The sequence below is a fragment of the Odocoileus virginianus genome, chromosome 24 (assembly GCF_023699985.2).
Source record: "Odocoileus virginianus isolate 20LAN1187 ecotype Illinois chromosome 24, Ovbor_1.2, whole genome shotgun sequence".
NCBI lineage: Eukaryota > Metazoa > Chordata > Mammalia > Artiodactyla > Cervidae > Odocoileus > Odocoileus virginianus.
The window spans coordinates 28,012,190-28,033,558 of record NC_069697.1 but is presented as its reverse complement, the minus strand read 5'-3'; the positions used below and the strand labels follow the sequence as shown (position 1 = coordinate 28,033,558).

The 21,369-nt window shown below is 37.3% G+C and overlaps 1 protein-coding gene and 1 pseudogene across 4 annotated transcripts in view; both read left to right on the top strand.

Annotated features, from left to right (window-relative positions):
* Nucleotides 1-21,369, top strand: part of SPATS2 (spermatogenesis associated serine rich 2) — a 159,771-nt gene that overhangs the window by 96,362 nt on the left and 42,040 nt on the right. The window lies entirely within an intron of this gene.
* Nucleotides 5,880-8,877, top strand: LOC139030843 (abl interactor 1 pseudogene; annotated as a pseudogene).

The following is a 21,369-nucleotide window of genomic DNA, read 5'->3' as shown; positions in this document are numbered from 1 at the left end:
TTGGAGGGACATAAGCTTTCTTGCTTTGTCAAGGAAGAGGGTAAAGCTACTAATTAATATTAGGATTTTGCAAGTCACTAATAGTCAGACACAACTGAGCGACTGAACTGAACTGAACTGAACTGAACAGACATTATAATCTCCAGGGAAACTAGATACATAGATGTACCTTAAAGATATTATGCTAAGTGAAACAAGCCCATCACAAAAATACAAATATTGTATGATTCTACCTGTATGAGATATCTAGATTAGTTAAATTCAGAAAAATAGAAGAATGGTGGTTGCTAGGGACTGGGGGATATGGGGTATTGTTCAATAGATTATGAAGTTTTAATTTTGCAAGATGAAAAGACTGCAGATTGGTTGTACAAAAATGTGAACGCACTTAATACAACTGACCATACATTTAGAAATGGTTAAGATGGTAAATTTTATGGTATGCATTTTTTTTTTACTGCAGTAGGAAAAAAATGGTGACTAAGCAAAAGAAAAATGTTCTGGATGTTGTTGTTGTTCAGTCACTAAGTCATGTTGCAGCTCTTTGAAACCCTGTGGACTGCAGCACCCTAGGCTTCCCTGTCCTTCACTAGTTCTCCCGGAGGTTGCTCAAATTCATGTCCATTGAGTTGGTTGATATTATTGCACTTTGCAGATAGTGTGTTGTTTTTTTCTTTTTATTGAAGGTTTGTAGCAACCCTGTATCCTCAGATGATGGGTTATAAATTATTTTTTTTTAATTAAGATACATTCATTGATTTTTTAAAACATAATTAGACATAAGTCTAAGACATATTGCACACTTCACAGACTACAGCATAGTATAAACATAAGTTTTTTTTTTAACATAAGTTTTATATGCATTGGGAAACCAAAAAATTTGTGTGACTCACTGTATTGTAGTATTTACCTTATTGCAGTGGTCTGGAACCAAATCTGCAATACCTCTGAGGTACAGTCTGCAGATCAGTGAGCTGAGTGTCTATCTTAAGAAGTTAGGAAAAGAAAAAAATTCAAAAATGTTAAAGGAAATGGGATGATCAATGAATAATAGACTTCTAATATTTATGATATTTCTTCTTTTTCTTGCTTTATTGTAATTGCTAAGACCACAAGTTGACCAGAAGTAATGAAGCAAGAAAGTTAGCTATGTGCTATATGAGATGATGAATGTGTTAATTATCTTGATCTTGTTAATCTTTCCACAATGCATTATGCTGTATACTATAAACATATACAACTATATTTGTCAGTTATTCTTCAGTAAAGTTAGGAGAAATAGAAAAGAAGTAATAAAACAAGCATCTTGTCTTGTTTTTTTGACCTCAAAGGAAAAGCTGTCTCAGCATTTCAGCCTGTGTTGATGTTTTCTGTGGGACTTTTTAGATACCTACATAGAAAGCCCAAAATAATCTAAACTATTAGAATTAGTGATTTTAACAATGTTGCTGAATATAAGATCATTTTACAAAAAGCAGTCCCACCTATTTACATCAGCAATAAGAAGTTAGAAAATGAAATCTAAAAATAGATGCCGCTTACAACTTTACCAAAAGTATAAAATAGAAATTTAATGAAAGATGTGTAAAAACACTATCAGAAAGTGATAAAGCATTATTGAAAAAAAGAACATTTAAGTAGAAGGATATGCCACATTCATGGGTTGGAAGACTCAATATTTTGAAGATAACTGTCATTCAAAATGGATTTATGTAATAGGTTTAATGCAGTTCCCATTAAGGGCTTCCCTCATAGCTCGGTTCATAAATCATCTGCCTGCAATGCAGGAGACCTGGGTTTGATTCCTGGGTTGGGAAGATCCCCTGGAGAAGTAAATGGCAACCCACTCCAGTATTCTTGCCTGGAGAATCCCCATGGACAGAGGAGCCTGGTGGGCTACAGTCCATGGGATCGTAAGAGTCGGACACGACTTAGCAACTAAACCACCAATTCCCATTAAAAAAAAAAAAAACACTTTTTTTAAAAATATAGTTAGACAAAATGATTCTGAAATGTATATAACAATGCATAGTGCCAAAAATAGCTAAAGAATTCTTGAAGGACAACAGCAAGGCCTGAGAATTTGTTGTATCAGATATTAAGATATGACAAAGCCACAGTAATTAAGATAATATGAAATAGCCTTAAGTCAGAAATATAGACAAATGAAGAACAGAGCCTAGAAACAGATCTATTCATATGAAGAGTTTTATTTCTTGAAAAGGTGATACTGAAGAACACTGAGGAAAGGATGGTCTTTTTTCTGTTCTGAGACATTTAGAAATCCATATGGTAAAGATATATCTCTTGTTACTTACTTTACTTGTTTAGGCACTCAGTCATGTCCAACTCTTTGTGACCCCATGGACTGCAGCTCACCAGGCTTCCCTGTCCTTCACTATCTCCTGGAGTTTGCTCAGACTCATGTCCATTGAGTTGATGATGTCATCCAACCATCTCATCCTCTCATCCTCTTCTCCTCATGCTCTCAATCTTTCCCAGCAACAGAATCTTTTCCAGTGAGTTAGCTCTTCACATCAGGTGGCCCAAAGTATTTGAGCTTGAGCTTCAGTATCAGTCCTTCCAATGAATATTCAGGGTTGATTACCTTTAGGATTGACTGGTTTGAGCTCCTTGCTGTCTAAGTAAGTAAGTAAGTAAGGTCGCTCAGTCGTGTCCGACTCCTTGTGACCCCATGGACTGTAGCCTACCAGCCTTCTCCCGTGGGATTTTCTGGGCAAGAGTACTAGAGTGGGTTGCCATTTCCTTCTCCCCTTGCTGTCTAAGGGAGTCTCAAGTGATTTCTTACTTTACTTCATACCTGTAAATCAGTTCCAGGGTTTGGGCTATAGATCCAAATATAAATGGCAAAACAGCAAAACTTGTAAATGATAATTTAGAAGACCATCTTTCCAGACCTGACAGTAAGAAGGACCATTAGTTTTTTTATTGTTGTTGTCATTTTTACTTTTTTCCTTAGTAGCATTTTTTATATGTTTTAATAGACTATTTTTAGAGCAGTTATAGATTTTAAGCAGGAAGTGCAGGGATTTCTCATATGCCTCCTGCCCTTAAGCATGCAAAACCTCCCCCATTGTCAACATCCTTCACCAAAATTACACATTTGTTACAGTTGATGAACCTACACTGATACATCATTATCACTGAAATTCCATAGTCTACATTAGTATTCACTCTTGTTGCACATTCTTTGGATTTGTACAAATATACAGTCACGTATATCTACTGGTATTGTATCATTCAGAGTAATTTAGCAGACCTACTGTTAAACTTCTGTGTTTTGCTTATTCAATCTTTTCATCCTCCTTACCTCTGGTAACCACTGTTCTTTTTACTGTCTCCATAGTTTTGTCTTACCAGAATGTCATGTAATGGGTATCATACAGTGTGTAGCCTTTTCAAATTGCCTGCTTTCACTTAGTAATATTCCTTCATGTCTTTTCGGGGCTCATTAGCTCATTCCTTTTTAGCACTGGCTAGTATTCCATTGTCTAAATGTATCATGCTGTGCTGCTGTGCATGTCTTGGTCGTGTCTGACTCTGCAACACCATGGACTGTAGCCCGCCAGGCTCCTCTGTCCATGGGGATTCTCCAGGCAAGAACACTGGAGTGAGTTGCCATGCCCTCCTCCTGGCGATCTTCCCAACCCAGGCATCGAATCCAGGTCTCCCATGTTGCAGGCCAATTCTTTACCAGCTGCGCCACCTGGGAAGCCTGAATGTATCATAGTTTATCTATTTACCTACTGAAATACACCTTGGTTATTTCCAATTTTTGGCAGTCGTAAGTATAAAGTTTCTCTAAACATCCACGTTCAGGTTTTGGTGTGGTCGTAAGTTTTCATCGTCTTTGGTTAAATACCGAACAGTGCAATTGCTGAATCATAGGGTGAAAGGATCCTTAGTTTTATAAGTAAGTACCAGATTATCTTCCAAAGATGACTATATCATTTTGCATTCCCAGTACTGATGAATGAGAGTTCGTATTGCTCCACATCCTTGCTAGCTTTGATGTTAATATTCTCAATTTTGGACATTCTAAGAGATGTATAGTGGTAGCTCATTTTAATTTGCATTCGCCTAATGACATATGATGTGGCACATCATTTCATATGAGTATTTTTCATCCATATATCTCCTTTGGTGAGGTGTTTATTAAGGTCCTTGGCCCATTTTTAATTGTATTGTTTCTTATTGTTGAGTTTTAGGAATTTTTCGTAAATTTTGAATCTTTTGCAAATATTTTCTCCCAGCCTGTGGCTTGTCTTTCATTTTCTTGACAGTGTCTTTTGCAGAGCAGTTTTTAATTTTAATGAAGTCCAACTTATCAATTCTTCTTTCATGTACTGTACCTTTGGTGTTGTGTCTAAAATGTCATTGCCAAACCTGAGGTCATCTAGATGTTTTCCTAAGTTATCTTCTAGGAGTTTTACAGTTTTATATTACATTTGGGTCTGTGATCCATTCTCAGTTAATTTTTGTGAAAGGTGTAAGGTCTGTGTCTAGATTCATTTTTTTGGCATGTGGGTGTCCAGTGGTTCTAGCACTGTTTGTTAAAGAGACAATCTTTGGTTCACTTTGTATGCCTTTGTTCCTTTGTCAAAGATCAGTTGATTATAATCCGTGTGGGTCTATTTCTGAACTCTGTTCTGTTCCATTGATCATTTTGTTTATTTTTTTCACCAATACTGTACTGTCTTGATTACTGTAGCATTATAGTGTGTCTTAAAGTTTGTGTCAGTTTCTGAACTTTATTCTCTTTCAATATTGTGCTGGTTATTCTGGGTCTTGCTTCTCCATATAAACTATTTTTTTTTAAATAAAGCAAATTTATTTATTTACTTATTCTTTCATTAGTTTATTTATTTTTGGCTGCACTCAGTCTTCGTTATCACACATGGGCTTTCTCTAGTTGTGGCAAATAGAGGCTACTCTCTAGTTTCAGTGCATGGGCTTCTCATTGCAGTGGCTTCTCTGGTGGCAGAGCATGGGCTCTTGGCACTCGGGCTTCAGTAGTTGCAGCATGTGGGCATGTGGGCTTTAGAGTGAAGGCTCAATAGTTGTGGTACAGATGATTTAGTTGCTCCATGACACGTGGAATCTTCCCAGACCAGGACTTTAACCTCTGGACCACCAGGGAAGTCCTTCATATAAACTTTAGAATCAGTTTGTCAGTATTCACAAATTAAATTGCTAGTATTTTGATTGAGATTGCATTTAATCTGTAGACCAAATTGGGAAGAACTGAAATCTTGACAATATTGAGTCTTCCTATCCATGAACATAGAATATCTCTCCATTTATTTAATTCTTTCACTTTTTTCCTCAGAGGTTTGTAGTTTGTAGTTTACCTCATATATATCTTATACATACTTTATTAAATTTATACCATATTTTCTTTGATATGCTAATAATATTGTGTTTTTAATTTCAGATTTCGCTTGTTCATTGCAGTTATATATTAGCCTTTATCCTGCAACCTTCTTATAATCACTTAAATCCAGGAGTTTTTAATAACATTTTCAAAAATTTACTATTGAAAACTTTAAATTTTTGTATAAAAAGTAGAGAGAATAATATAGTAAACTCCTGTAAACCCATCACTCAGGTCCATAATTTGTTAATTATGTCCACATATGGACACATGTCCAATCCCCCCCCCGCCAGTGGATTATTTCAAAGTAAGTTTCTGACATCATCTCAGGGAAGAACTTTTTAAATAGACATAAAATCACTAACCATAACAGAAAAATTTCATGTCAATGCATTATTACATTAAAATTAAGAACTTATATTTATCAAAAGGTACAGTCAAGAAATTAAAAAAGGTCACAAGGCCTGCGCGAAGTGCGTGGAGGCGGGTGGAGAAAGTGAGGAGGAAGAGAAGGAGGTGCTGTCCCACAATACCAGGCGGGAGGGCGGGCAGGCGGTTTGTATCCGGGCTGTGAGGTGCTCGGAGCCGCCGCGGACCTTGCTGTTGCCTCTGTCTCTTTAACGCGAGAGGAAGCGATGCGGAGGGGTGGAAAATGGCAGAGCTGCAGATGTTACTAGAGGAGGAAATCCCGTCCGCCAAGAGGGCGCTGATTGAGAGTTACCAGAACCTGACTCGAGTAGCGGACTACTGTGAAAACAACTACATACAGGCTACAGACAAGAGAAAAGCTTTAGAAGAGACCAAAGCCTATACAACTCAATCCCTAGCTAGTGTCGCTTATCAAATAAATGCATTGGCTAACAATGTGCTCCAACTGCTGGACATCCAAGCCTCTCAGCTCCGGAGAATGGAGTCTTCCATCAATCATATCTCACAGACTGTGGACATTCATAAAGAGAAAGTGGCTCGAAGAGAGATTGGTATTTTGACGACAAATAAGAATACATCAAGAACTCACAAAATAATAGCACCTGCGAACATGGAGCGGCCTGTCAGGTATATTCGGAAGCCTATTGACTATACGGTTCTGGATGATGTGGGCCACGGCGTCAAGCATGGAAATAACCAGCCTGCAAGAACTGGCACACTGTCGAGAACAAATCCTCCTACTCAGAAACCACCGAGTCCTCCCATGTCAGGCCGGGGAACGCTGGGACGAAATACTCCTTACAAAACCCTTGAGCCTGTTAAACCTCCAACAGTTCCTAATGACTACATGACAAGTCCTGCGAGGCTGGGAAGTCAGCATAGTCCAGGCAGGACGGCTTCTTTAAATCAGAGACCGAGGACACACAGTGGAAGCAGCGGAGGAAGCGGCAGCCGAGAGAACAGTGGTAGCAGCAGTATTGGCATTCCCATCGCCGTGCCTACACCCTCACCACCCACCATTGGACCAGCAGCCCCGGGCTCAGCTCCTGGTTCCCAGTATGGCACAATGACCAGGCAGATTTCTCGGCACAACTCTACCACCTCCTCGACATCTTCTGGTGGATACAGACGGACCCCCTCTGTGACGGCTCCGTTTTCTGCTCAGCCTCATGTTAATGGAGGGCCACTTTATTCTCAGAATTCAATTGCTGATAGTCCAACTCCACCTCCACCACCTCCACCAGACGACATCCCCTTGTTTGACGACTCACCACCTCCGCCACCTCCACCACCAGTGGATTATGAAGATGAGGAGGCCGCGGTAGTTCAGTATAACGACCCATACGCAGATGGGGATCCTGCTTGGGCCCCCAAGAATTATATTGAGAAAGTTGTGGCAATATACGATTATACAAAAGACAAGGATGATGAGCTGTCATTTATGGAGGGTGCAATCATCTATGTAATCAAGAAAAACGACGATGGCTGGTATGAAGGAGTCTGCAATCGAGTGACTGGTCTGTTCCCAGGAAACTATGTGGAGTCAATCATGCACTATACTGATTAAATTTTTGCTTTTAAAGTAGGTTCTTATTATCACTCAGTCATACTGTGGGACTATTAATGGTTAACAGAATTGTCTTAAAATGTTTTAAAATGTGCCCATATTTTCAGAACATGCTGTTTTATTGGTATAATTGAATGTCTACCTATAAGCATAAATCTCCGAGGCAGTTTGCGGATCACTGAACAGCATTCTACACGAGGCTGCCTGTCACAGATTGTGCTTACATACTTCCTTATGCATTGTTAACCTGATGACCAGCCTAAACGTTCTGGGGGTGTGGGATCTACTTAACAAACCGTGACTCAGATCGTGCCATCATGTGTCGGTGCAGCATGGTCACTAACGCTCTCTCAGACTAATACAAAAATCAGAACACTTAAATGCTGGTGCTGGTCATACTTTCTGTTTAGACGTGCTCATTCTTGAAATGTACTGTTTGTTTAAAGCATGCATACACATTTATGTGTTGAAATATACTTTTAAAAAGTCCAGGATGCTTCCAGTTTGTGTAATACTTACTTGGGAGTACTCGTACTTAGGTCTCTTGAGATGAACTGAGTCTCTAAGTTCTCCACGTGAAACAAAAACAAAGGGTTACCTGTAATGTTGTAATTTGTACCTAAGTTTTTTTAATCAGTGAATTTGCATTATAAATTTTTTTCATTCATAAATACATAAGTGAACCAAAGGTTTTTGTCCTTTCCTTCAGTGGTTTGCTTTAAAAATAATGATAAATAAAAGATACCAATTTATTGCAGAATTATGGTTCTATTTTCTCAATATATTAACTTGGAAGAAAATTTAGCCTTATCTCAATCTATCCCAATAGCAGTGGCTGATTTTTGCAGAATTTAAAATCAGAGATGGTTATTTACAAGTCAGTCTACTGAATTCCTTTTCTAAAGTAACTTTTACAAAGCTAAGATAATGTGTCAAAGTGCACATGCTGTAGGTGAGATTCTTAAGGACTGTTCCAAGTCCTCTGGTTTTCCAGTGGACTGTCATATACTGATTCACTGATAGGAAATGCTAATTATCTTTTACATTTTTTTTTTCAGTAGAAGTAAATGCAGTGGATTTTTGAATAGGCACTGTTTAACCCATCTCCTGGCACTTGCAACATAAAAAGATTTTAAATATAAAGTAAATGGGGGGAAAAGGTGTGCCATGTATTAATCACTGAACAGGGATATACCTGACCAACAGAGTTGTACTGTCTCTGACATGATTGAAATGCAACGTGTGCACTTTGCGTGTCTCCCCTTGAGGGAGGGTTCGAGGGGTTCTTTCTCGTCGTGTATAATCTCTGCTGCCTAGGCCATTAAAGTAGAGCCCTCAGTTGTGGGTTTCTGTGTTTCAATGATTTGTTTGGATTTCAAGTTAGTTATGTACTACTGGGCGTTTCAGACTTACAACAGTGTAGTAAATGGTTAGACTAGTGCAAGATGTTTATTTCTGAAAATTAAAGGCCATTATTGCTACCAAATCAATGTGACTGTTGCATACGCATTTTGCCTTTGTTAATCTTAAACATGATTTCAGTATCACTGGTGATCAGCTACCTTCTTCATTTTTTCAAGTGGACTGTTCTCTTAATTTTGTATATAACCTGTTGTCTAAATTTTATGTACAGTCTTTTATAATAAACCATTCTCCTATATGAAAAAAAAAAAAAAATAAAAAAGGTCACAAGATGGGAAAAGAAATTTGCAAAGCAGTGTGATATAATATACTAAAGCTGAAGATGTGCATACCCTATGACTTTTTTTTGCTTTTTATTTTATTTTGGAATATAGCCAGTTAACAATGTTGTGATAGTTTCAGGTGGAAAACAAAGAGACTTAGCCATATACATGCATGTATCCATTCTCCCCCAAATTCCCCTTCCATCCAGGATATCACATAACATTGAACAGAGTTCCTTGTGCTATGTAGTAGGTCCTTGTTGGTTATCCATCTTAAATATAGCAGTGTGTACATGTCAGTCCCAAACTCCCTAACTACTCTGTCCCCCATCTTCTCCAGTGGCAACCATAAGTCTGTGAATCTGTTTCTGTTTTGTAAATAAGTTCATTTGTATCATTTCCTTTTAGATTCTGCTTATAAGGATGTCATACAATATTTCTTATATGTCTCTTTCTCTGTTTGACTTAACTTCACTCAGTATGACAATCTCTAGGTTCATTCATGTTGCTGCAAATGGCGTTATTTCATTCTTTTTAATGGCTGAGTAATATTCTATTGTACATATGTACTACATTTTCTTTATCCCTTCCTCTGTTGATGGGCATTTAGGTTGCTTCCATGTCTTGGCTGTTGTAAACAATGCTGCAGTGAACATTGTAGTGCATGTATCCTTTTGGACCATGTGTTTTTTTGTTTTTTCCAGATATACAACCAGATGTGGGATTGTGGGGTCATATGGTAGCTCTAGGTTTAGTTTTTTAAGGAACTTCTATACTGTTCTCCATAGTGGCTGTACCAATTTAAATTCCCACCAACAGTGTAAGAGGGTTCCCTTCTCTTCACACCTTCTCCACCTTTATTGTGAGTGGACTTTTTGATTATAGCCATTTTGACTGGTGTGAGGTGATACTTATTGTAGTTTTGATTTGCATTGCTCTAATAATTAATGATGCTGAACATTCTTTCATGTACCTCTTGTCCATCTGTATGTCTTCTTTGGAGAAATGCCTATGACTTAACTTCTGTTCCTGCATATACACAGGAGAAATGCATTTCCAGGTACACCAAGAGACTTGTACATTAATATTCAAAGCAATATTGATTGTACTGGCCAAAAACTCTAAGCACCCCAGTTGTCCCTCATTAGCAGATTAGGTTAACAATGGTGTAATCATACAATAAAATATTATTTAGCAAAGAATAGACTATATTTACTTGTAAGAAGACACATGATCTTACAGGCACTGTAAAGGCACACACACATAAAGTATTCAATTCCATAATTGTAATTTCATATATAATAACTCCATATATTTCACAATAAAATTTTTTTTTAAAGAATTTATTAAGACAGATGGACTTAAACAAGTGTGCTATTTAGGTAGTATGTTTCTTACATTCAGAAGTATAATACTTAAAAAATCTAGTGTCCACTTTGTGATAATTGTAACAACTATTTAGAAATAGAAATGTCTATAATCAAAGTAGATTATTGATCCATAAGTCAGTTTAAGAAAGAAAAGCTGACATATTTAATTCTTATTTGCACGAAGGTTAATGAATGAAGAATGACAGATTTTGCAGTGCTGTACATTATGAGAAAAGTAATTATTTTGTTGGAGACAGATGTAATTAGATTTGTCTTGTTCATTTCTCTGGTTTGAAATATGGGGGATGAGTTGGGATAGAGAAGGAAGACATTTACTATTTTACAGTGCTAGAGGGAACATCCATAGAAAAATCTTTTATAATGACAAGTAGGATATCTCTTAAATCTAAACAGAAATTAGTTCTACCACCTAGTAATTCTAAAAAAAATTGCTCCTCCTTACTTTCCTTCAACTTCTCAGGAATTCTGCCAGTTAGTGTGCACTGATCTTAGTAACTGAAGGTTTGTTTTACTTTTAAATATCATAGTTCATAAGTGTTTTAATTTTTTTGACTTATGGTATTGAGTTTCTTTCCTGGACTAGCTGGCAGAATTCTTGAAAATCTGAAGGACCGTGAGGAACAGAAAAAAACAAAAATAAAAACCTGTGCATTCAACTCACCCAGTTCCTGTCCTAAACCCAGAACTATGGCATATATTGTAAGGACATCCAAGAGTGATGATTCCATAAAATAGAAGAGCCATTAACTAGAGAAATATCAGCAAAACCTAAAAAGAGGGTTTGACTTGTAAGAGAGACTAAAAATAGGCCCTTAGTAGGGGAAAGTATGTTTTTCTTTAGACGTAATGTTTTTCTTCAGACTCAGCTCACACAGATGCATATTAGAAGACTTGATTTATTCACAGACTGATTTTCTGGTTTTTGGATTATCTAGTTTTCTTGATTATACAGACACTTAAACACACACACACACGTTTTTACTGGCTGTCCATCTTTTAGACACACCACAGTTTATTTTTTACTTTCACAAAGGGCAGGAGGAGATTAACAAGTGGAAAAATGAAACTCAGTCAGTCCTTCTCACTACTTGGAAGTAAAGAAAAATTTAGCTAGATATTTTACTTTTTATTCTATTTTAGTCCCACTTTCCTTAAAAAACAAACAAACTGAAAGTTGGCTACAAGCAGATCACAAAATAATTGCCATGTGGCTTCATAATTTTCTAAATAGCTATTTGAATTCATGTAATCTGGATTTATGTACAAAGTTTTGCAAATAAAATATTAGTTCAGAGATAATGTAGAATTAGCAAATAACATGTACTGATAGTTATGAAGATTTAGTTGAGTGTTTTTTTAATCACAATTTTTAAGTGCTTTAATCTTTTCAATTTATGAAGTTGAGTTTCTTTTTTGAAACAGTTGGCAGGATTCTGAGAATCTAAAGGACAGTATGCAAAAGGAAATAATTTTTCAAATTACTCATTTTATTTCATATGTGGGAATACTAATTCCAGACTAATGAGAGATGGCATTGAGACAGAAGAGGGTGGACATTAAAATCAATATTATTGCCTCCTGGCTGTTCTCTGGAATATATCACTAAGAAAATTTTGAAAGGTGGTGGACTGAATTTCCTATCTTCCATTCAACCAGCAAACCTTTTAAATAATGAGACCATTCAAGAACTTTTGGAACTTAAAAAATAGAAGCTTATTCTGTCGCATCTGCTTGAAACCTGGGAAAATATACTAGTAAGAGTAAAGTAGAATTTAATTTCTTGCTTATTAAAAACCGTGACTTTCCATCAAGCTCTACCTTGAAAAATCAGAACTTATTCTTGATGTTAGGAAATTTCCCAATGTAAATGTCTATAAAAAGAGGCACAAAATACATCAGAATGTAGTTGAAAAAGCACTCAGAGGAGTGAAGAAAAAAATTAATCAGCTTTTAAGCCTAGATGACTTGCTTAGGAATTCCCTGCTGGTCCTGTGGTTAGAACTCGTGCTCACTGCCGAGGGTGTGGGTTCGTTCAGTCCCTGCTTGGGGGGAACTAAGATCCCACCAGCCTTACAACAAGGGCAAAAACAAACAAAACAAAAGACTAGATGATCAATGAAAGCAGAAATAACAGAAAGGTAGAAAGCTGTTTTCTTTCATGAAAGACCCACTTAGCAGATTGATTGTTGAAGTGTGGATTTTTCTGGACATTTAAGCTACATTAGTTATCTGAAATGGCTAAGAAGACCAGTTAATGAGACCCCTTACAATCCACTAAGAGTATTTTTTTGGGTTAGGCCATTGTCAACTAGGATGGAGGCTTCTTAAATAACTTTTAATAACTGAATATATTTTAAAAGTGTTAGCATTTCAGAAAGCTACAACAGTACACTATGGTAGAAATATTTAAAGCAAACTAGAAATCTTGCAAAATGGCACTTTGACATAGTTGCCTTTCTTAATTTCCCATCTCTGATTTGCTTCCCTTCTAAGCCTGATTCCCCTTCATTTATACATAATCCCTCCACCTTTTAAAATTGATATCTTATTTCTTACACAAAACAGTCATAATTCTTCCAAGCTTAGGTGGTAAGTGGACAGAAGCAAGAATTACCACCTAGGAAGCTAAAGTTGGTGGCATCTTCAATTTTGAAGTTATGAATACACTCCTAGGCTTTAGCAGTAGTGCCTGGGACAGTATTCTTTTCCTTGCACTCACATTTGTACAACATAACCCCTCTCCCTATGTGTGCCATTAGTTCATGTGAAGAAAATGAACTCCACCATGTGGATTATTCTCAAAATTGGCATGAGAAAAAGCAATTGCAAGAGGCTAATTATTTTCTTTTAGGTGGTTGAGTACTGGCTGTGTTCAATCTAAAGGAGAACTTCAGATTCTTTAATTGTTCATGAGATAACACTTCTGGTACGTTGCCTCTGCTTATGAGTCTGCCTTTTAGTTTTTAAGAGGGAGTCGATATAGTTTGAGAAAATATGACAAGTGATTATCACACTTGTTAGGTTGTCTAGGGTTCTTCACCCCTGGCCTTACCTGCATTTAATTGGCTCATAAATGTATGGTCTGTCTTATGCCATGGTGAAATGTGAATAATTTTGTTATCCAGCTTGTTTCATGTATGTATGAGGAATATCAGGGAGTAATAACAAAAATCTGAGATCCTTGGAAGAAACATGATATACCACCTTTTTGTTGAAATAATGCGACTTGAGAACTAATATATTTGATGAGTTACAGCCCTAATGGGTAGCATAAAACTTGGACTCAGTCTTTGATTCTGCCGTAGGTTTCTTACTGTAGACTTTGGGTACTGAATAGTACCATAACTGATTTTTCTCACCATTGTAAAGTTAAGAGAAGGTTTTGGAAGGGATCATATTTCCATCTTTCTGTTTGCTTGTCAGATCGGATAATACAGTGATTTACTATCATGTCAGTGAAAAAATACATAAACAATCTAAAACAATAGGTTTTTAGTTGTTAAAGTCAAAGACACACATTCAGTAACCCCTGTGAGAATCCTTAGACCTACTCCATGCCTGGGAAGCTCCCTTTATGCTTCTCTCAACTGTAAGCAGCCAGGAATTTGAGGGGACAGGCTTTTCCATGAAAGAAACAATCTTCTCATTGATAATCAGATTGAATTCACTTCAGTACTTTCAGAGAGCCTTACCATGTCTTCATAATATTAATTCTGCTAAATATTTTTAGGTAGAACGCCAAATAGTAAAGCTTTTAATAAACTCCACCTCATTTGTTATGGTGGGGGTCTAGTATATGCATTTGTTGTTGTTGTTCAGTCTCTAAGTCGTGTCCCATTCTTTGCGACCCCATGAACTGCGGCACACCAGACTCCCCTGTTCTTCACTATCTCCCAGAGTTTGCTCAGATTCATGGTTATGCTATCTAACCATCTCATCATCTGTCACCCCTTCTCCTCCTGCCCTCAGTCTTTCCCAGTGTCAGGGTCTTTTCCAGTGAGTTGGCTTTTTGCATCAGGTAGCCAGAGTATGGAGCTTTAGCTTCAGCATCAGTGCTTCCAATGAATATTCAGGGTTGATTTCCTTTAGGATTGACTGATTTGATCTCCTGCAGTCCATGGGACTCTCAAGAGTCTTCTCCAACACCACAATTTTTTTTTCCACTTATTTTTATTAGTTGGAGGCTAATTACATCATTACAGTAGTTTTTGTTATACATTGAAATGAATTAGCCATGGATTTACATGTATTCCCCATCCCAGTCCCCCCTCCCACCTCCCTCTCCACCCGATCCCTCTGGGTCTTCCCAGTGCACCAGGCCCGAGCACTTGTCTCATGTACCCAACCTGGGCTGGTTATCTGTTTCACCCTAGATAATATACATGTTTCAATGCTGTTCTCTTGAGACATCCCACCCTCGCCTTCTCCCAGAGTCCACAAGTCTGTTCTATACATCTGAGTCTCTTTTTCTGTTTTGCATATATGGTTATTGTTACCATCTTTCTAAAGTCCATATATATGCAACACCACAATTTGAAAGCATCAATTCTTTGGTGCTCAGCCTTCTTTATGGTCCAATTATCACATCTGGAAATGACTGCTAGAAAAACTGTAGTTTTGACTATACAGCCCTTTCGTGGCAAAGTGATGTCTCTGCTTTTTAATACACTGTCTAGATCTTTACTTCCAAGGAGCAAGTGTCTTTTAATTTGTGTCTGCAGTCATTGTCTGCAGTGATTTTGGAGTCCAAGAAAATAAAATCAGTCAGAGTTTTCAGTTTTTCTCCATCTGTTTGCAATGAAGTGATGGGACTGTATGCCATGTTTTAGTTTTTTGAATGTTGAGTTTTAAGCCAGCTTTTTTACTCTCCTCTTTCACCCTCATCAGGAGGCTCTTTAGATCCTCTTCACTTTCTGCCATTAGAGTGGCATGGAATTACTGTATCATGATAATTATGTCTTCAGTTATTTAAGGAGCCACCATATAGCTTTCCATAGCAGTTGTGTCATTTTACATTCCCACCAGCAATGTATGACTGTTTGAATTTCTCCACATCCTCACCAGTACTTGTTTTCTCTCTTCCTTTCCTCCCTCCCACTTCCCTCTGTCCCTTCCTGCTTGCCTGCCTTTCTTCCTGCCATCCTCAGAGTTGTGAATATAATCAGAACTTTTAACCAAATTAATTATGAAAATACAGTTTTGTCTTCAGGTTAAATTATTAGTTAAAAACAATTAGACTATGTTTCAAAGTTTTTTGAGATATGTGTTCAGTTATAAAAAAGACATAGAGATAGATTCCAACAGACACAGAAAAAGGTACTTAGCATCACTAATCAGGAAAAGGCAGCCCAAACCATAATGTGATACTACCTCACACCTGTAAGAATAGTTATTATTAAAAAGACAAGAAATAGCAAGTGTTGACCAGGAAATATAGAACTATTCATCAGTTCAGCTTCTGGTTATGTATCCAAAGAAAGCAAAAACATTAACTTGAAAGGACACATGCACCCCCATGTTCATTGCAGCATGATTTACAATAGCCAAGGTATAGGAGCAACCTGAGTGTCTTCATATGGTGGAAGAATGGATAAAGAGTGTGGTGTGTATTTATACAATGGAATATTATTCAGCCATAAAAAGAAGATATTGCCATTTGTGACACCATTGATGGACCTTGAGGACATTGTACTAAGTAAAATAAGTCAGAAAATGACAAACCATATGATCTCATTTATATGTGGGATCTAAAACTTACAGAGGAAAAGAGCTCATAGATACAGAGAACAGATCGATGGTTATCAAAGATGTTGGGTGGGAGGAGGGCCAAAAGGTACAGGGGTACCTTTGGGTAAAGGGGGTCAAAAGGTACAAACTTCCAATTATAAAATAAGTAAGTCCTAGGAATATAATATACAGCATGGTGACTCTAGTTAATAATACCATATCGCATATTTAAAAGTTGCTAAGAGAATATATCTTAAAGTTCTTATCACAAGAAAAAAGTTTCCCTTAACTGTGTATGTTGATAGATACTAACTAGACTTTTTGTGATCAATTCACAGTATATACAAATATCAAATCATGCTACATACCTGAAACTACGTAATGTAATGTTATATATGTGTGTCAATATATGTGTGTCCGTTAAAAAAAAAAAGAAAACTTGTTCAAGTCTGATTTGATACATGTGATAGTCAGACTCAGGTATTTCTATGTTGTCCTCATTGAAACAACTGTTGCCTGATTTTTTAAGCCAGTGAAAACAATATGTTTTCTAATGTTTATAAATATGTCAGTGATACTGTAAATAGCATACTTAATCCGCTAAAACTAGTGTTGGTCACTCAGTCGCGTCTGACTCTTTGCAACCCCTGGACTATAGCCTGTCAGGCTCCTCTGTCCATGGAATTCTCCAAGCAAGAATACTAGAATGGGAGCTATTCCTCCTCCAGGGGTCTTCCCACCCCAAGGATCAAACCCAGGTCTTCTGCATTGCAGGCAGATTCTTGACCATCTGAACCATCAGGGAAGCCCGCAAAATGTTCCTAAATGTGTGGTATTTGAAATAATTCCAAGGAACTTGTGAGATGGTTCCTGATAGAATGAAATAGATGGTAATCTCAAGGGTTCCTCATATCCTTTATGAATCTTACCTGAGTATAATATTTAACTTCAGTTTTTTTCTTTAAAAATTTATGATCTTTTATCATAGGGTAGGTGCAAAAGGATGAGATCTTACCTCATTTACCAACAGTGAAATTAAGTAAATCTTAGGCTTACTTTGCATGAAAAAATAAGAGAACTGTTAAATCACTAAATATTATTGGTAGGAATTAAAATTTATTTTCCCTATAATGTTGAGAGGCACTTAAGCTCCAGTTCATTAAAGCAGGATTTTTTTCATCTACTTGAGTTTGTTAGTGTAAGTAAAAAGACAATATTAGCTGGTGAATAGACAAGTTAAGATGTTAAATTATTGCTTTCCCATTTTGGCAAACTCATGATTTAGAATATAAATACAAAATGGGCATTTGTACCCCGGGGGGCTGACCTGTCCAGACTGCAAGTCAGACTACAGGTTTCTTGCCTTGGGCTTCTGGTTGAGTTTGGCTGTTGGGCATCATAAGGCGGGAGACCAGAGGCAGAGAGGAGAGTGCGATAGGAGTATCTGTTCCTCTAGTCTTTGCCTGAAGGGTCACTGTGGTCTTACTGTGTCCTCTGATTAAAGGACTGTTATCCTATGGCCATCTTCACACCAGATGAAACAAAGATGAAAGAGCCTTCTGTCTCCGGATTCCAGTAATTGCTCCCTCCTTACCGTCTTTAAAACCTCCAGTAGCAATATATATGGCTATTCTTAGCCAAGGAGTACTGTGCTCTCTCTTGTGGTTTCCCTACTCCCTACCAGCACCTTCGAAAATAGTCCCTTCATTTAACTCTCATCACATTTCCCAGTCTCAGTGTGCTGTTTGTTTCCTGCTGAGATCCTGACTGAAATAGCTTCTGTATGTATTTTTAATCATTATCCCAACTGGTATGCCAGATAAACTCTAATAATACTTATGCTAATTTGGGGGAGGTGATCACTGAAAGTGTTTGCAGAACTACCCTTTATTTTCACTGAGCTTCATTTCATCTAGCGTGTTGTTAAACGGAAAAAAAAAAAAAAGGTGTTAGATGATGTATAAGAAGTTAATGATACCAATAGCTTATTTAAATATAGGTCCCAAAATGTTTTTTTTTGTTTTTTTTTTTTAATTTTTATTAGTTGGAGGCTAATTACTTTACATCATTACAGTAGTTTTTGTTATACATTGATATGAAGTAGCCATGGATTTACATGTATTCCCCATCCCAGTCCCCCCTCCCACCTCCCTCTCCACCCGATCCCTCTGGGTCTTCCCAGTGCACCAGGCCCGAGCACTTGTCTCATGTACCCAACCTGAGCTGGTTATCCGTTTCACCCTAGATAATATACATGTTTCAATGCTGTTCTCCTGAAACATCCCACCCTCTCCTTCTCCCAGAGTCCACAAGTCTGTTCCATACATCTGAGTCTCTTTTTCTGTTTTGCATATAGGGTTATCGTTACCATCTTTCTAGAGTCCATATATATGTGTTAGTATACTGTAATGGTCTTTATCTTTCTGGCTTACTTCGCTCTGTATAATGGGCTCCAGTTTCATCCATCTCATTAGAACTGATTCAAATGAATTCTTTTTAATGGCTGAGTAGTATTCCATGGTGTATATGTACCACAGCTTCCTCATCCATTCGTCTGCTGATGGGCATCTGGGTTGCTTCCATGTCCTGGCTATTATAAACAGTGCTGCGATGAACATTGGGGTGCATGTGGCTCTTTCAGATCTGGTTTCCTTGGTGTGTATGCCCAGAAGTGGGATTGCTGGGTCATATGGCAGTGAACAATGAGGTACCATTACACGCCAGTCAGGATGGCTGCTATCCAAAAGTCTACAAGCAATAAATGCTGGAGAGGGTGTGGAGAAAAGGGAACCCTCTTACACTGTTGGTGGGAATGCAAATTAGTACAGCCACTATGGAAAACAGTGTGGAGATTTCTTAAAAAGCTGGAAATAGAACTGCCATATGACCCAAAATGTTGTTTTAAGTATCCCCTCTTAGGATGGGATGGAGAGGGGGGTTCAGGATGGGGAACACATGTACACCCATGGCTGATTCATGTCAATGTATGGCAAAAAACCACTACAATATTATAAAGTAATTAGCCTCCAATTAAAATAAAAAGAAAAAAATAAAATTAAGTATCCCCTCTTAAGAATCTGCTGCCAATGCAGGAGATGTAAGAGATATGGGCTTGATCCCTGGAGAAGGAAATGCCACCCAACTCCAGTATTCTTGCCTGGGAAATCCCATGGACAGAGGAGCCTCGTGGGCTACAGTCCACAGGGTCGCAAAGAGTCAAACACAACTGAGCGTTTAAGCACCTTTCCCTAAAAAAGATTGGTGGTTGGATTCTTCGCTAAGATTACTGATGTTCTTTGTATCATCTCAGTGCTCATTAACGTGTCTTTGAGAGGGGGTACAGTTGACCCTTGGATAAATGGGGGTTAAAGGTGCTGACCCCTGAGTGCAGTGGAAAATCCTTCCAGTTGGGCCTCAGCGTCCACAGTTCTACATCCGTGGATTCAACCAACTGCAGATTGTGTATGCTGTAGTACTTACCATTGAAAAACATCTGTGTATAAGTAGACCTGGGCAGTGTTCAAGGGTCAGCTGTACTTAACAGCAGTCAAGTTATATCATCTGGATAACCTAAAGCAGTTCTGAAAAGGTTGCTCAGTAGTATTTTGGCTGTGTAAAATTTTCATCTGTATATACTATGTTTCTTTGCATTTAATAAAGATAATTTAGTGTTAACCGTATTAGGTCATCATCTAGAAAATTCAGGCTATAAGTACTGAGTTCGTGTAAATGTAACCTGATTTTTCCTTTGGGTAGCAATGACGAAACTGCCAGTATTACAGAGGTTAAAAATTAATTCACAATTCAATGGTAATTGACAGGCGTACTTTCTCTTGGAATGAAACAGGCTGTATTCATATCCTCTTTTCTACTTTTAGAAACAAAATACTGTTATCATTCTAATGTATAAATTATCAATCTTCTGCAGTATTATATAAAACACATTATAAAGATTGAGCTATAAAAGAGGCTTTAATTAAAACACATCTGTAATGATACTAAAAGAATTTGGAAAGTGTACTAGAATATTGCTCTATTTTTTTATACTCCCATCTTATTCTGTTCAGACTGCTCTAACAAAATACCACAGACTGAGTAGCTTATAAACAATAGAAATTTACTTCTCACAGTTCTAGAGGCTGGAAATCTGAGATCAAGTGCCAGCATGGTCCAGTGAGGGCCTTCTGGGTTGCAGACTTCTCATTGTGTCCTCACATGGTGGCAGAGGTCTCTATGGAATCTTTTTAATAGGAACACTGATCCCATCATGAGAACTCTGCTCTCCAAAGGCCTCATCTACTAATACCATCACTTTAGGATTTCATTGTACGAATTTGGAGGTGAAAAGACAAACATTCAGACTATAGCAACCCCTTTTCTCAAATTTTCCCCTTTTACTTACTTTGTTGAAATTTGAACTCCCGAAGTACTCCCAAGTATGGTAGCTTGGATCTGCAATGTTGATACCACTTGAGAGTAAAAATCTCAGGCCACACATCAGACTCTTGAATCAGAACCTGCTGTTTAACTTGAGATTCCTCCAATGATAAGTATACACATCAGAATCTGAGAAGCACTCTAGCTATTTCCTAGGATCACGTCTCATTAGAGTAAAACAAAGTTGTCAAGTGTAAAAGCTGAGGTAATTTTTTGATCACATAGTCATGGGTAAAGAAACTGATTAAATTCACAGATAGCCTTTTCTAAGTGCAGACTCTTTTCTATTATTTCTTACATTGAACTAAGTTCTCCCATTTATGCTATTAATATAAACACTGGTACATTGCTTTATCATATATTATATTGGGAACACAAGCAAATATATTTATGAAATTCATAGTCTTAAGAATGTGATGTGTGTGTGCAGTCTAGAAGATGGAAAGTGCTTTTATGTGTTGTTATTAATGTTATAGAGACTCTCATTCTCACATTTTCAGATTTGTTAGTGTTAAATTTTACCTTGAGCTATTTACTTACAGTATTTTTAGAGGGACTTTTATATTAGGATAGTTAAAGATATCAAGGATTACTGGACAGTCTAATATAATTGATTTCAATATTTGTCTCAAGTTGTGACAATTTCTACTAAAATCAAATTTAAGTTCACAATTTGAATGCAAAAGTAGTTATCAGTTATGTAATAGAATTTGCAAAATAACAACTAAGTTCTGCTTA